Here is a 14,655-nt window from a genome sequence, read left to right as displayed (position 1 = left end):
AATTACCGCTATAGATGGCTATAGATATTTTATCACTTTCACGGACGATTTAAGTAGATACGGATATGTCTACTTAATGAAGTATAAAAGTGAGTCCTTTGAGAAATTCAAGGAATACCAGAACAGGGTACAGAACTGTAATACCCCGTATTTTTATATAATAAATTAAACGGATATTATTGAATTAAAACGTATATTATTGAACCAAACGGATATTATTGAATTAAACGGATATAATTAAACGGATATTATTAAACGGATATTATTATATATTAATTATTATACATTTTATATTACCAATTAAGTCGGGTAAATTATTGAGTCGATAATTACGTAAATTATTTTAATTAACCGCGTTGTATCGATATAAGTTAATTGTGACGGGTTTATCCTACATTCGACTTTTAATAAAATATCTTTATTATTATATATTATTATTATTCTAATATTATTATTAGATTATTATACCTACCATACTTTTCCTTTTTCCTTCTTTATTCTTCTTCCCATGTTCCTACTCCTTCCTTTACTCCTTTACAACTCCATTTCCAGCATGCCTACTCCTTCTTTTATTTCTTTACTCTTCTTTTATAAAGAATTCACATGCTTTTAATTCCTTTATCCAACATCAATCATCATCAACCTCACGCCTCCCTCATGTTCACCAACACCATTCTTCGGTTTTCACGTATAAAGAGAGAGAGGGAGTGAGCTTGGGTAGTGTCGGTGCAGCAGGGAAGGTCTAGGAGCAATGGTCGACGACCTAGGTTGGCCCTGGTGGCTGTTTTGGTGGCGGAAAAGGTAAGACATCCACCCTCCTCCTCTGTTTCATTCTTTGCTGTCGGTTTTTTTTGGGAGTTGTTAGTGTCTTGTTGAGACATTGTTGATAGTTATTGAAGGGTTATATGAGTAGTGAGGTTAGTGACGACTGTCATGGTGGTGGTTAGGGTGAGTGTGGGTGGTGGAAATGGCGGCAGGAGGTGTTGTCGACAGGGGGTTGACACACGGGTTAACTTGCGGGTTTTCAGGGGAGTTTGTGACGGGTAGGTTTTGGGTGGCACCACCGTCGACTAGGGGGAGGTCGACAAGGTGGTGCTGGGTTGTCTGTGTGCGTGGGTTGGTGGCGAGTTGATTGGTGGTGGTTTGGCAGGTGTTAAGAAATAGTTGCGGTGGTGGTGAAAGGGAAACAGTGGGCGTTTGGTGTTGCGTGGTGGTGAATCAGACCCAAAGGTGACGGTGGTTGGGCTCGCCGGCGGGAGTCGACCCTACTGGGGTTGGTTGCCGGTGGTGGGGTTGAAGTGGGGACACGGCCTGGTGGTTGTCACGGCTCTGTGGTGGCCGGAGGTGGTGCGTGAGTGAGAGCGAAGGTGTGCGTGTTAGTCGGGTTGGATTCGTTCCGTTATTATTTAAATTATCGTATTCTTAATTTATTTAATTAATGCCGAGTTGATTAAAATAATTAAAGTCGGGTTTTTCGAGTTGTTTTTATATTTGATAACGGGTTGTGTTGGTTGTGAAACGGGTTTTTTATTAGTTTAATCATTATAATTCGTTAAACGGTCGTATGCTTAATTAATTAATATTCCGAGTTATTTAATTAATTAAGGACGAGTTTTTATTAGTTTAATCGTCATAATTGTTAATGGGTCGCATTCTTAATTAATTAATATAATTCCCGTGTCATTAAATAATTGAGTTAAGTAATACCCGAGTTATTTAGTATAATTAGAGTCGGGATTGTTCGAGTTGTTCAAAGTGTTGATTCGTTCCATCATATAATTCATTTAAACCGCTAATTATCGTTTTGGTTTAAGTTCCGAGTTAATTAAATAAAATAATAATTAATTAACTAGAAACGGGATTTTGAGTCGGGTTGTTAAAAGAGAAAAGCTACTATATCGGGAAAGTTGCCATTTTAAGAAATTCTACTTTAATAACCTTCTATTTTGTGAAATTGGGTCAGATACTAATCAGGTAATTTTAGCTATCAGTTGAGCATAAGTTTGGTGTCGGGATTATATTTCGGGAAAGCTTCTATTTGGGAAATTGCTATATTTAAGTAGTTAGTAATTATAAATATTATAATTGTTTTAGGTGACGAATTCGTGAAGGATCGATAATCAAATTCATTGCTTTACTTTCTGGACTGCTTAACTGATTAATTGGAACTGCTGGCATCTGGAGGTAGGGAAATACACTTGTCCTATTATCGTCATTGTTGAATTGTGTTGACTTGATTCCTGGTTGTTGCTTTACGTTATCATTTATATTCGGAAAGGTGATTGACTGATTTGATCGTATTGAGCATGATATCACAACATCGGGTAACTGGCATGATTTTATGATTTATCAGTTCATTGATTTACATATTGCATTGCACTAATTACTGTTGAGCATTTCATATGCATTGGAGTTGGAGGATGGTGTGGTGGTGATGAGATCGTGATACGATGTGATGTTGTGATAAGGCCCAGGCGGGTTCTGCAGACACGCCCGGATAACCTCACTGTTGAGTGGTATATCGACGACGGTCGATTGATAGTCTGCCGGGGATCGGTATGGTGGCGTTCGGGTTTGTGTGTGATTGAGTTGTGATGGAGATGGAGGTGGCGGAGTATCATGCATATCATATTTATTGTTTTATTGTTTTCCCTACTCAACCTCGCGGTTGACCCTGTGTATTCGTGAACACCTGTGACGACCCAAATATTGGCGAGCAGACTTGACAGGTTTAAGAGATAGGACGGGAGCTTGATGGGCGTGAGACACTGGATCAGACGACCTAGTAACTAGATCATCATCTAGAAGACTTCACTTTTATTTACGTCAGTTCTTGTAATTTAATTTGAAAAGAGAAGTTGTAATAATTAAGTTAAAATATTTTATAAATTGCCTTGGAGTTTAATTTGTTATTCACTACCTCGGGAAACCGAGATGGTAACATTCCGTTTTATTAGAGAATGTCTTGACGAGGACTTCTTTTATAAACCGGGGTGTTACAAAGTGGTATCAGAGAGAACGATCCTCAGGCCTAAACCAATGAGCCCAATGAACATAGGATGAGTCTAAATAAAATGAACACCGGGATAGAACTGTTAGGAGCACACTACGGTAAGGTATGAGTTAGGGGCCCCCTCACACCGAACCAGTGGTCCTCTCAGTTGAACCGGAAACCATGAGGGTATACGAGAGAAAGGGTAGAAAAGTGGCATGAGGTTGAACCAGAAATTCATACATTGTTGCCTAAGTGTTGACTGATTGATACATTGATTATTGCAGGATAATGCTACGGTAAGTAATTTGTATGAGTGATGTGTTGATAGCACTACTATATCTAGTAATATGCGGTTATGTGATCCCAAAGCCATGTTAGTATAGTCTTGTGATAGTAATAAGAAACACGATAGAATTTCATATCTTTAGTCATAGCAATCGTGATTTAGATGTAACGAGTAGATCGAGATTCGAATGGATTCGATGGGGTAGATGTTTACGTAAGTACAGAATAAGATTTAAGTTAGGATGAATTAGTATTGATAGTATAGTTGTAAAAATTGGGACCTAGAAAATGAAAGACTTAGTGATGAAACTTGTTTTGGTTGATGTTACTCTTTAATTGACCCTACTACCATTTCTTTTCTGTTTATTGCCTATCGATGAAAATTTTATAGGAAATAGCCTCGTGAGTTAGTAATCATTTGACGTTGGTTTCACGCTTATAGGATATACGGGTTAGGAGTAATAAATATTTTGGTGGGCTGTGGTCAGGAAGTTTCTGCACAGTGATGTTTGTCCAACGATTTTATAAAATCCTCATTTAAATCGTATTAATAATTTTTACATAATTCCAACTCCATCGATTAAAAGAATCGCATGTGATTTCAAATTGATAAGCCACGAAAAATCTTGATGTCTCAATGTTAAATAATAAATTTTACAAACTGACCCAAGTTTTGGATCAATTATTGTCACATGTTTGTTTAGACCAACTAAGTTGTAAAATTCTTTAAAAATGGAATTCTTGTGCTTTAAACCTAATTCTATTTCCCTGTGTTTTGAACTCACCGTGTTTTATGAAAGTAATATGAATCAAGTTTTAATCGAACAATTATTTATTCGTGATTTTTGGAAGGTACAACGTAAATCAAAACATTTAAAATGTGTGTTCTAAGTTGAGTCTTCATACAAATTGTTTGATTAATTCACGAGCCTTAGTAATGTGAAATTTATAATGTCCTTATATGACGATAGTAGCACGCATGTTCAGTAGTTATGTATCTTAACAAGTGATAAAATTAAAACTTAGTTGATAACATTGTTGGCATGATAATATGGGTAAAATTTAATAAGCTTACTTAAATTGATTTCTCATCAAGGGTGAAATATGTTATACAAGTCCAGTTGTTTGCATATTTTATATACATTTGGCATGTTGTAATATTTTATATCATATTTGCATAGTGGTCGGATATATATAAATATAAAACTATATTGTCGTATCTGGGTGAAGTTGATGGCAATAAAAGTTAATTTGATTGTTCTAATATACTCGCATGGAAATTATAATAGTTATGTTTAAAAGTTTACACATGGATGGTAGTAATGATTGTGTCTAAATGTTCACACATGTAGGATGTCATCTGAGTTCTAATGTCTTTCACATGAGTTGTGTGCCCATAGTTATAATTATTGTCTTCATCGCATTAAATGATTTCAATTGAACCTAAACCTATAACATGATAATAAACAGTGTCGTTATTCATTATTGAATATGTTCGTTATTTTATTGTCATAAAATGCTAAAGTGATTCTTGCAATTGTAGCACGACATTCGACATATCTATATTCTCGAGTCGTTACTATCAATCATATTTTAATAAAGATTGTTTATGATAATTATATTAGCATGATATGTAATGGATATTGGAAAAATTTATGTAGTTAAATACATTTAATCTTTATATCATGGTGTTGGGTGCAGTTTAAATATATTTAATACAAAGAACGGAATTTTAGGTATGATAGTCTCGTATGTTAACTTTCCAAAGATTGCTGCTTACTCGCTTGTTTGACTCGACCAATAAGTTGTAAAATTTGCCAGTCGATGTGCATTTGTCATTCATGAATAAATCCCAAACCCTTGTTATAAGGATTAAAATATTTCTAGGCTGATAAATATTGCGAACTGGTTGTCTTCATTGTATTGGTGATTCGGTGACTTGACCTAAATCTGTACAATTAAGTAAAGGAAAGTCAGACTTGACCTATTAAGGTATAAATTTTCATAAATCGATTTAGTAAGTTTTGGACCCTAATTCTTTTCTCATGTTGATTTATTCCCTATGTTTCTAAGGTAAAAGATTACAATAATTGGTAAAATGGATAATTACTAATGATTTTACAGGTAACGGTAGCCTCTTTCAGTTGTTAGCAGTAATTGAGAACTTTAGTTATAATAATGAAGGTTACGAGGACGTAACCATGTTTTTAGTTGGGGAGGATTGTAAAATCTTGATGCTTAATTTGCACTTGTTTGTAGGTTATAGTTGACCAAGTTGACCTTTAGTTGTGGGGTACCTATGCGGATGAGTTATATATGTTTTGGTTTCTACTTCGGTTAGTTGGTCGATGTGTAAAAGGAGAGTATAAGTTAAACTACATGTATTGAGTTTGAATTGTGGGGCCTTTGTGCCAAGTTACGTTTGCGGTCCAGTGAGACCTTGGTTATTGAGTTACTTGAGTTGAGATCGGAATTTAGATGGAAGATGACGGTGTTCTCAGATAATTATATAATTATTATATATCTGTGTTCGCATGTAGTTATTAGTTGTAGTTAATTGGGTTAAGTAAAGAAGAGCTAAAACTTCGGGACGAAATTTATTTTTAGGAGGGCAGAATGTAACATTCCGTATTTGTTATGTTTAATTGATGTGTCAAAAGTATGCGTTAACCGTGTTAGAAATTCGTGACATCCGTAAGTACAATATACAATACCTTTCTGTTGTTGAGTACGGGAGCGAACTTCGGGACGAAGTTCATTTTAAGGGAGGAAGACTGTAATACCCCGTATTTTTATATAATAAATTAAACGGATATTATTGAATTAAAACGTATATTATTGAACCAAACGGATATTATTGAATTAAACGGATATAATTAAACGGATATTATTAAACGGATATTATTATATATTAATTATTATACATTTTATATTACCAATTAAGTCGGGTAAATTATTGAGTCGATAATTACGTAAATTATTTTAATTAACCGCGTTGTATCGATATAAGTTAATTGTGACGGGTTTATCCTACATTCGACTTTTAATAAAATATCTTTATTATTATATATTATTATTATTCTAATATTATTATTAGATTATTATACCTACCATACTTTTCCTTTTTCCTTCTTTATTCTTCTTCCCATGTTCCTACTCCTTCCTTTACTCCTTTACAACTCCATTTCCAGCATGCCTACTCCTTCTTTTATTTCTTTACTCTTCTTTTATAAAGAATTCACATGCTTTTAATTCCTTTATCCAACATCAATCATCATCAACCTCACGCCTCCCTCATGTTCACCAACACCATTCTTCGGTTTTCACGTATAAAGAGAGAGAGGGAGTGAGCTTGGGTAGTGTCGGTGCAGCAGGGAAGGTCTAGGAGCAATGGTCGACGACCTAGGTTGGCCCTGGTGGCTGTTTTGGTGGCGGAAAAGGTAAGACATCCACCCTCCTCCTCTGTTTCATTCTTTGCTGTCGGTTTTTTTTGGGAGTTGTTAGTGTCTTGTTGAGACATTGTTGATAGTTATTGAAGGGTTATATGAGTAGTGAGGTTAGTGACGACTGTCATGGTGGTGGTTAGGGTGAGTGTGGGTGGTGGAAATGGCGGCAGGAGGTGTTGTCGACAGGGGGTTGACACACGGGTTAACTTGCGGGTTTTCAGGGGAGTTTGTGACGGGTAGGTTTTGGGTGGCACCACCGTCGACTAGGGGGAGGTCGACAAGGTGGTGCTGGGTTGTCTGTGTGCGTGGGTTGGTGGCGAGTTGATTGGTGGTGGTTTGGCAGGTGTTAAGAAATAGTTGCGGTGGTGGTGAAAGGGAAACAGTGGGCGTTTGGTGTTGCGTGGTGGTGAATCAGACCCAAAGGTGACGGTGGTTGGGCTCGCCGGCGGGAGTCGACCCTACTGGGGTTGGTTGCCGGTGGTGGGGTTGAAGTGGGGACACGGCCTGGTGGTTGTCACGGCTCTGTGGTGGCCGGAGGTGGTGCGTGAGTGAGAGCGAAGGTGTGCGTGTTAGTCGGGTTGGATTCGTTCCGTTATTATTTAAATTATCGTATTCTTAATTTATTTAATTAATGCCGAGTTGATTAAAATAATTAAAGTCGGGTTTTTCGAGTTGTTTTTATATTTGATAACGGGTTGTGTTGGTTGTGAAACGGGTTTTTTATTAGTTTAATCATTATAATTCGTTAAACGGTCGTATGCTTAATTAATTAATATTCCGAGTTATTTAATTAATTAAGGACGAGTTTTTATTAGTTTAATCGTCATAATTGTTAATGGGTCGCATTCTTAATTAATTAATATAATTCCCGTGTCATTAAATAATTGAGTTAAGTAATACCCGAGTTATTTAGTATAATTAGAGTCGGGATTGTTCGAGTTGTTCAAAGTGTTGATTCGTTCCATCATATAATTCATTTAAACCGCTAATTATCGTTTTGGTTTAAGTTCCGAGTTAATTAAATAAAATAATAATTAATTAACTAGAAACGGGATTTTGAGTCGGGTTGTTAAAAGAGAAAAGCTACTATATCGGGAAAGTTGCCATTTTAAGAAATTCTACTTTAATAACCTTCTATTTTGTGAAATTGGGTCAGATACTAATCAGGTAATTTTAGCTATCAGTTGAGCATAAGTTTGGTGTCGGGATTATATTTCGGGAAAGCTTCTATTTGGGAAATTGCTATATTTAAGTAGTTAGTAATTATAAATATTATAATTGTTTTAGGTGACGAATTCGTGAAGGATCGATAATCAAATTCATTGCTTTACTTTCTGGACTGCTTAACTGATTAATTGGAACTGCTGGCATCTGGAGGTAGGGAAATACACTTGTCCTATTATCGTCATTGTTGAATTGTGTTGACTTGATTCCTGGTTGTTGCTTTACGTTATCATTTATATTCGGAAAGGTGATTGACTGATTTGATCGTATTGAGCATGATATCACAACATCGGGTAACTCGGCATGATTTTATGATTTATCGGTTCATTGATTTACATATTGCATTGCACTAATTCTTGTTGAGCATTTCATATGCATTGGAGTTGGAGGATGGTGTGGTGGTGATGAGATCGTGATACGATGTGATGTTGTGATAAGGCCCAGGCGGGTTCTGCAGACTCGCCTGGATAACCTCACCGTTGAGTGGTATATCGACGACGGTCGATTGATAGTCTCGCCGGGATCGGTATGGTCAAGGCGTTCGGGTTTGTGTGTGATTGAGTTGTGATGGAGATGGAGGTGGCGGAGTATCATGCATATCATATTTATTGTTTTATTGTTTTCCTACTCAACCTCGCGGTTGACCACGTGTATTCGTGAACACCGTGACGACCCAAATATTGGCGGCGGACTTGACGGTTTAAGAGATAGGACGGGAGCTTGATGGGCGTGAGACACTGGATCAGACGACCTAGTAACTAGATCATCATCTAGAAGACTTCACTTTTATTTACGTCAGTTCTTGTAATTTAATTTGAAAAGAGAAGCATTAATTAAATAAATTAAGAATACGATAATTTAAATAATAACGGAACGAATCCAACCCGACTAACACGCACACCTTCGCTCTCACTCACGCACCACCTCCGGCCACCACAGAGCCGTGACAACCACCAGGCCGTGTCCCCACTTCAACCCCACCACCGGCAACCAACCCCATTAGGGTCGACTCCCGCCGGCGAGCCCAACCACCGTCACCTTTGGGTCTGATTCACCACCACGCAACACCAAACGCCCACTGTTTCCCTTTCACCACCACCGCAACTATTTCTTAACACCTGCCAAACCACCACCAATCAACTCGCCACCAACCCACGCACACAGACAACCCAGCACCACCTTGTCGACCTCCCCCTAGTCGACGGTGGTGCCACCCAAAACCTACCCGTCACAAACTCCCCTGAAAACCCGCAAGTTAACCCGTGTGTCAACCCCTGTCGACAACACCTCCTGCCGCCATTTCCACCACCCACACTCACCCTAACCACCACCATGACAACGTCACTAACCTCACTACTCATATAACCCTTCAATAACTATCAACAATGTCTCAACAAGACACTAACAACTCCCAAAAAAAACCGACAAAGAAAGAATGAAACAGAGGAGGAGGGTGGATGTCTTACCTTTTCCGCCACCAAAACAGCCACCAGGGCCAACCTAGGTCGTCGACCATTGCTCCTAGACCTTCCCTGCTGCACCGACACTACCCAAGCTCACTCCCTCTCTCTCTTTATACGTGAAAACCGAAGAATGGTGTTGGTGAACATGAGGGAGGCGTGAGGTTGATGATGATTGATGTTGGATAAAGGAATTAAAAGCATGTGAATTCTTTATAAAAGAAGAGTAAAGAAATAAAAGAAGGAGTAGGCATGCTGGAAATGGAGTTGTAAAGGAGTAAAGGAAGGAGTAGGAACATGGGAAGAAGAATAAAGAAGGAAAAAGGAAAAGTATGGTAGGTATAATAATCTAATAATAATATTAGAATAATAATAATATATAATAATAAAGATATTTTATTAAAAGTCGAATGTAGGATAAACCCGTCACAATTAACTTCTATCGATACAACGCGGTTAATTAAAATAATTTACGTAATTATCGACTCAATAATTTACCCGACTTAATTGGTAATATAAAATGTATAATAATTAATATATAATAATATCCGTTTAATAATATCCGTTTAATTATATCCGTTTAATTCAATAATATCCGTTTGGTTCAATAATATACGTTTTAATTCAATAATATCCGTTTAATTTATTATATAAAAATACGGGGTATTACAGTCTTCCTCCCTTAAAATGAACTTCGTCCCGAAGTTCGCTCCCGTACTCAACAACAGAAAGGTATTGTATATTGTACTTACGGATGTCACGAATTTCTAACACGGTTAACGCATACTTTTGACACATCAATTAAACATAACAAATACGGAATGTTACAAGAACCAACTGGGTAGAAAGGTTAAAGCACTCAGTTCAGATCGGGGTGGCGAATATCTTTCAAGTGAGTTTGATCAACACCTGAAAGACTGTGGAATCGGTTTACAGTTAACTCCACCTGGAACACCTCAATTGAATGGTGTGTCTGAACGGAGAAATTGAACCTTACTTGATATGGTTCGATCCATGATGAGTCACACCGTAGTGCCTGATTTATTATGGGGTTATGCTCTTTTGTCAGCTGCTCTCATACTTAACCGAAGTCCGTCTAAAGCTGTCGACAAGACTCCATATGAAATGTGGAAGGGAACGGTCCCTAACTTGTCCTTTATTCGGGTTTGGGGCTGCGAGGCTTATGTCAAGTGGAGACACGAGGATAAGCTCGGCCCGCGATCGGTCAAGACATACTTTATAGGTTATCCAAAAGGAACATTTGGTCACTACTTCTATTCGCCTACCGAACATCGAGTTTTTGTTGCGGCTAGTGCGACGTTCTTAGAGAAAGAATTTCTCGAGAACAAGACGAGTAATAGAACCTTCGAGCTGTCGGAGATTCCAGAACCAACAACCGAGGAACGGATGGAGGAAGTTGTTCCTCCAACTGATGATACGGTTAATATTCCTGAGGAACTTAGGAGGTCGGGTAGAGTCTCTCATCCTCCGGACAGATACATTGGTATGATCGAGGAGAATGACGTTTTACTCCTAGAGAGTAATGAACCCGTTACCTATAAAGGTGCTATGACCTGTTCCGACTCAAAGCTATGGCTCGAAGCCATGCAATCCGAGATGGACTCCATGTATAAGAATGACGTATGGGATCTAGTTGATTTACCTAATAAGGTAAAACCTCTACAAAGGCAAATGGCTTTACAAGATAAAGCGTTCTGTAGACGCGCAACCAGATACCTATAAGGCACGACTTGTGGCAAAAGGTTTCACTCAAGTGCACGGATTGCATTATGATGAGATTTTTGCACCTGTAGTCATGCTACGTTCCATTCGGATAATCTTAACGATTGCCGCATTTCATGATTATGAAATTTGGCAAATGGATGTGAAAACCGCCTTCTTAAACGGTTATTTGGAGGAAGAGTTGTACATGGTGCAACCCGAAGGTTTCATAGATCCTGAAAATCCTAAGAAAGTATGCAAGCTTAAGCGTTCCATTTATGGACTTAAACAAGCTTCTCGGAGTTGGAATCATCGTTTCGACCAGGTGCTAAAAGGGTATGGTTTCACTCGATCGGTCGAGGAACCATGCTTATATATCAAGTCGAGTGGGAGCAAGATTGTTTTCTTGATATTGTATGTCGATGACATACTCTTGATTGGGAATGACATTCCCCTCCTATCTTCGGTTAAAGAATGGTTGAAGAACCATTTCCAGATGAAAGATCTGGGTGAGGCACAGCGTATTTTAGGAATCCGTATCTACCGAGATAGATCACGACGGACGTTATCACTTAGTCAGGAGTCTTATTTGGATAAGATTCTTGAGAAGTTCAGCATGACCAACTCCAAGAAGGGGAACCTTCCAATGACGACTGGGATGCAGTTGAGCAAGTCTCAGTCACCCACGACACCTGAAGGGATTGAGCGCATGAGTCGTGTTCCTTATGTATCTGCAATAGGATCGATCATGTATGCCATGATTGTGGGAAATAATCTGTATATGTAATACCCGGTATTTTAATATGATATTATATTAGGCCGAGTTACCAGCTGGGTCGTGTAGTGTATTTGTGACTCGGGTAATTATGTGACTCGGGTTTTAATTAATCTAACTAGGCTAGGCCCGTATCGTCTTAATAGCACCTATCCTATATGTATAACCCATCTAACCAAACCCTAATCTCCCTATCACCATATTCATTTTAACCATGAGAAAAGAGAGAAAAGAGAGAAGAGGGAGCCGTGTGTGAAGGGAGCCGCGTGAGGAATTGCGAGGCGATTTCTCAGCCTATTCTCATCCTATTTCGTAAGTAGACTATCCTATTACCTCTTTATTCAATTATTAGCATAATTATAGTAGTATTGGGATAATTTTCGTAACCCTAGAATTGGTTTGGGGGTTTTTGATTATAAATTGTATGAGATAAATGAATGGAATAGTTACAGCAATTTACAGATTCGTTGGTCTGTGTTATCTGAGTGTTTTACCTGTCTTAAAGCCGTGGGATGCAAAAAGTTAAAGAAAAGAATCATGTTTATTCCAAGCCTAGTTTATGCCTGTGAAAATATGTAGCATTTCACCGTGTAGTTTTTCCTGAAGAAATTATTTGTGAACGTCTATCTAAAAAGTCCGCAAATCAGTAGAGGCTGAAAGATTACTTCTAAAACATAATTTAGATATTGAATTGGTGCTGGATCTTTTTCATATATTTAATTTAAAGAGTTTATATGAGTTAGGCGTTGGTTTTACTTAAGAATCATTTGTAAAACTCGTTTTATGAATCAATACTTTTTATGCGACGGTTTCTGTCAGTTTTTGGAAATCAGTCTGAAAACCCTTGATAAGTTTGGAATTTGAGAAAAACACGTTAGATATAAATTGTAGCTAAGACTCATGGGGTTCCAATTCAATTGGCCTTGCATCAATTCGAATTTTCTGTAATTAGTTATTCATTTTATACCGAGTCTGCCATGAGCAGGAAAATCAGGAAAAGTCGTGTTTGTTCTTTAAATTGATATTCCTATTAAGTTAGGATGAGTCTAGGTTATGTGCATGATTAATTGACTGAGTAGATGGTAATTATACATAATTATGTTATGTAGGTGATGGATAAGTGAAGGATCATAAGTGATTGCTTGTGTGTGCTTGAATTGCGAAAAGGTAGGGAAATACACTTGACTTATTATCGTTGATGTTGAATTGTGTTGACTTGTTTGTGTTTCGTATGACCAAACTGTGAACGTTGACTTGCTTCGTGGCTGTTGATTTACGTTATGATTCATATACTGGAAGGTGATTGACTGAATTGATCGTATTGAGTATGTTATCACAACATTTGGTAACCGGCATGATTTTATGATTGATCAGTTCAAAGATATATATATATATTGTGTTGCATTAATTTCTTTTGAGCATTCATATGCATTGGAGATGGAGGATGTTGTGGTGATGTGGTGTGGTGAAGATGATGTTGTGATAAGGCCTAGGCGGGTTCTGCAGACTTCCTGGTGTCCTCAACAAGGAAATGGCGATCGGCTACGGTCGATATATAGTCTACCGGGGATCGGTATGGCTGGGTGTTCCGGGTTATGAGAAATGAGTTGAGATGGAGATGGTGGTGACGGAGTAGCATGCATATCATATTTTGTTGTTTCATTGTATTTCCTACTCAACCTCGTGGTTGACCCTCTGTATTCGTGAACACCTGTGACGATCCAAATATTGGGGAGCAGGCTTGACAGGTTTATGAGATAGGCTGGGAGCTTGATGGGCGTGAGACACTGGATCATAAGACTTAGTAGCTAGATCATCATTTAGAAGACTTTCACTTTCATTTATGTTAGTTCCTTGTAATTTGATGTAAAAGAGGTTTTGTAATAATTAAGTTAAAGTAATTATATATTTTGCCTTGGAGTTTAATTTGTTATTAACTACCTCGGGAAACCGAGATGGTAACAGTCCGGTTTATTAGGGAATGTCTTGCTAAAGGCTCCTTCATAAATCGGGGTGTTACAGTATACATCAATTTATATTGAAGGATTATAACGAATTTAACAGTGATGATCAATAGTCATAAACAAAATACATAAACAAAGTATAAAGGATTCAGAATTAACCTTCGGTCCTAGCAAAATTGGCCTAAGAACAATATCAAAATTGATATTCGCCTATCAGTTGCACCCAAGACGATATGAGATATACCCAAGTCTAGGTCAAGAAAAAAAATTAAGGTAGAATAATTCTCTCCCTTTCTTTCTTATACTGACCGAGATTTGGAGTCAATTAGGAAAGAATAAATCTTTCATAATTTCGGCCTAACTGACCGAAATAAGGAGTATATTCTCCTTATTTTTGGTCTTTCCAAAAATATATAAAATGTGTTGAATTGTCATCTAGTGAGGATCGAACCCATGACCTCTTGATATGTGTACCCTCACTATTACCACTATGACACATTCATCTTGTTGATATTAAATATAATTGATTATATTTAATTATGAATTAACAGATTAATTCGTCCAAACTAACATTACATATATTTAATTAAATATAACTTATTATATTTAATTTACGAATTGACAGTTAATTCGTCTCAACTAATATTATTTAATCTTCATTAAATAATTATCTCATCAACACATTGACTAACTGTTTAGTCATATTGGGCATCAATGTGATCATATTTCTATAACCACATCTCTCAAACACATCCTATAGGTGTGACCTTTAGGGACCAGTTGA

General features: G+C 37.5%; 1 long non-coding RNA gene across 2 annotated transcripts; it reads left to right on the top strand.

The window, feature by feature from the left end:
• Positions 1 to 459: 459 nt before the first annotated feature.
• Positions 460 to 13,833, top strand: LOC141596305 (uncharacterized). 2 transcript variants are annotated; one of them, XR_012522448.1, is made up of 4 exons: positions 460 to 801; positions 2,095 to 2,184; positions 8,014 to 8,103; positions 13,647 to 13,833. It is a non-coding gene; the product is annotated as an uncharacterized LOC141596305 (long non-coding RNA). The 2 variants fall into 2 exon arrangements; XR_012522447.1 differs by lacking the exons at positions 460 to 801; positions 2,095 to 2,184 and adding an exon at positions 6,399 to 6,720.
• Positions 13,834 to 14,655: the final 822 nt, after the last annotated feature.

This window comes from Silene latifolia, chromosome 8 (assembly GCF_048544455.1).
Source record: "Silene latifolia isolate original U9 population chromosome 8, ASM4854445v1, whole genome shotgun sequence".
Lineage (NCBI taxonomy): Eukaryota > Viridiplantae > Streptophyta > Magnoliopsida > Caryophyllales > Caryophyllaceae > Silene > Silene latifolia.
Note: the sequence above shows the minus strand (reverse complement) of the source record. Positions and strands in the feature narration are given on the sequence as shown.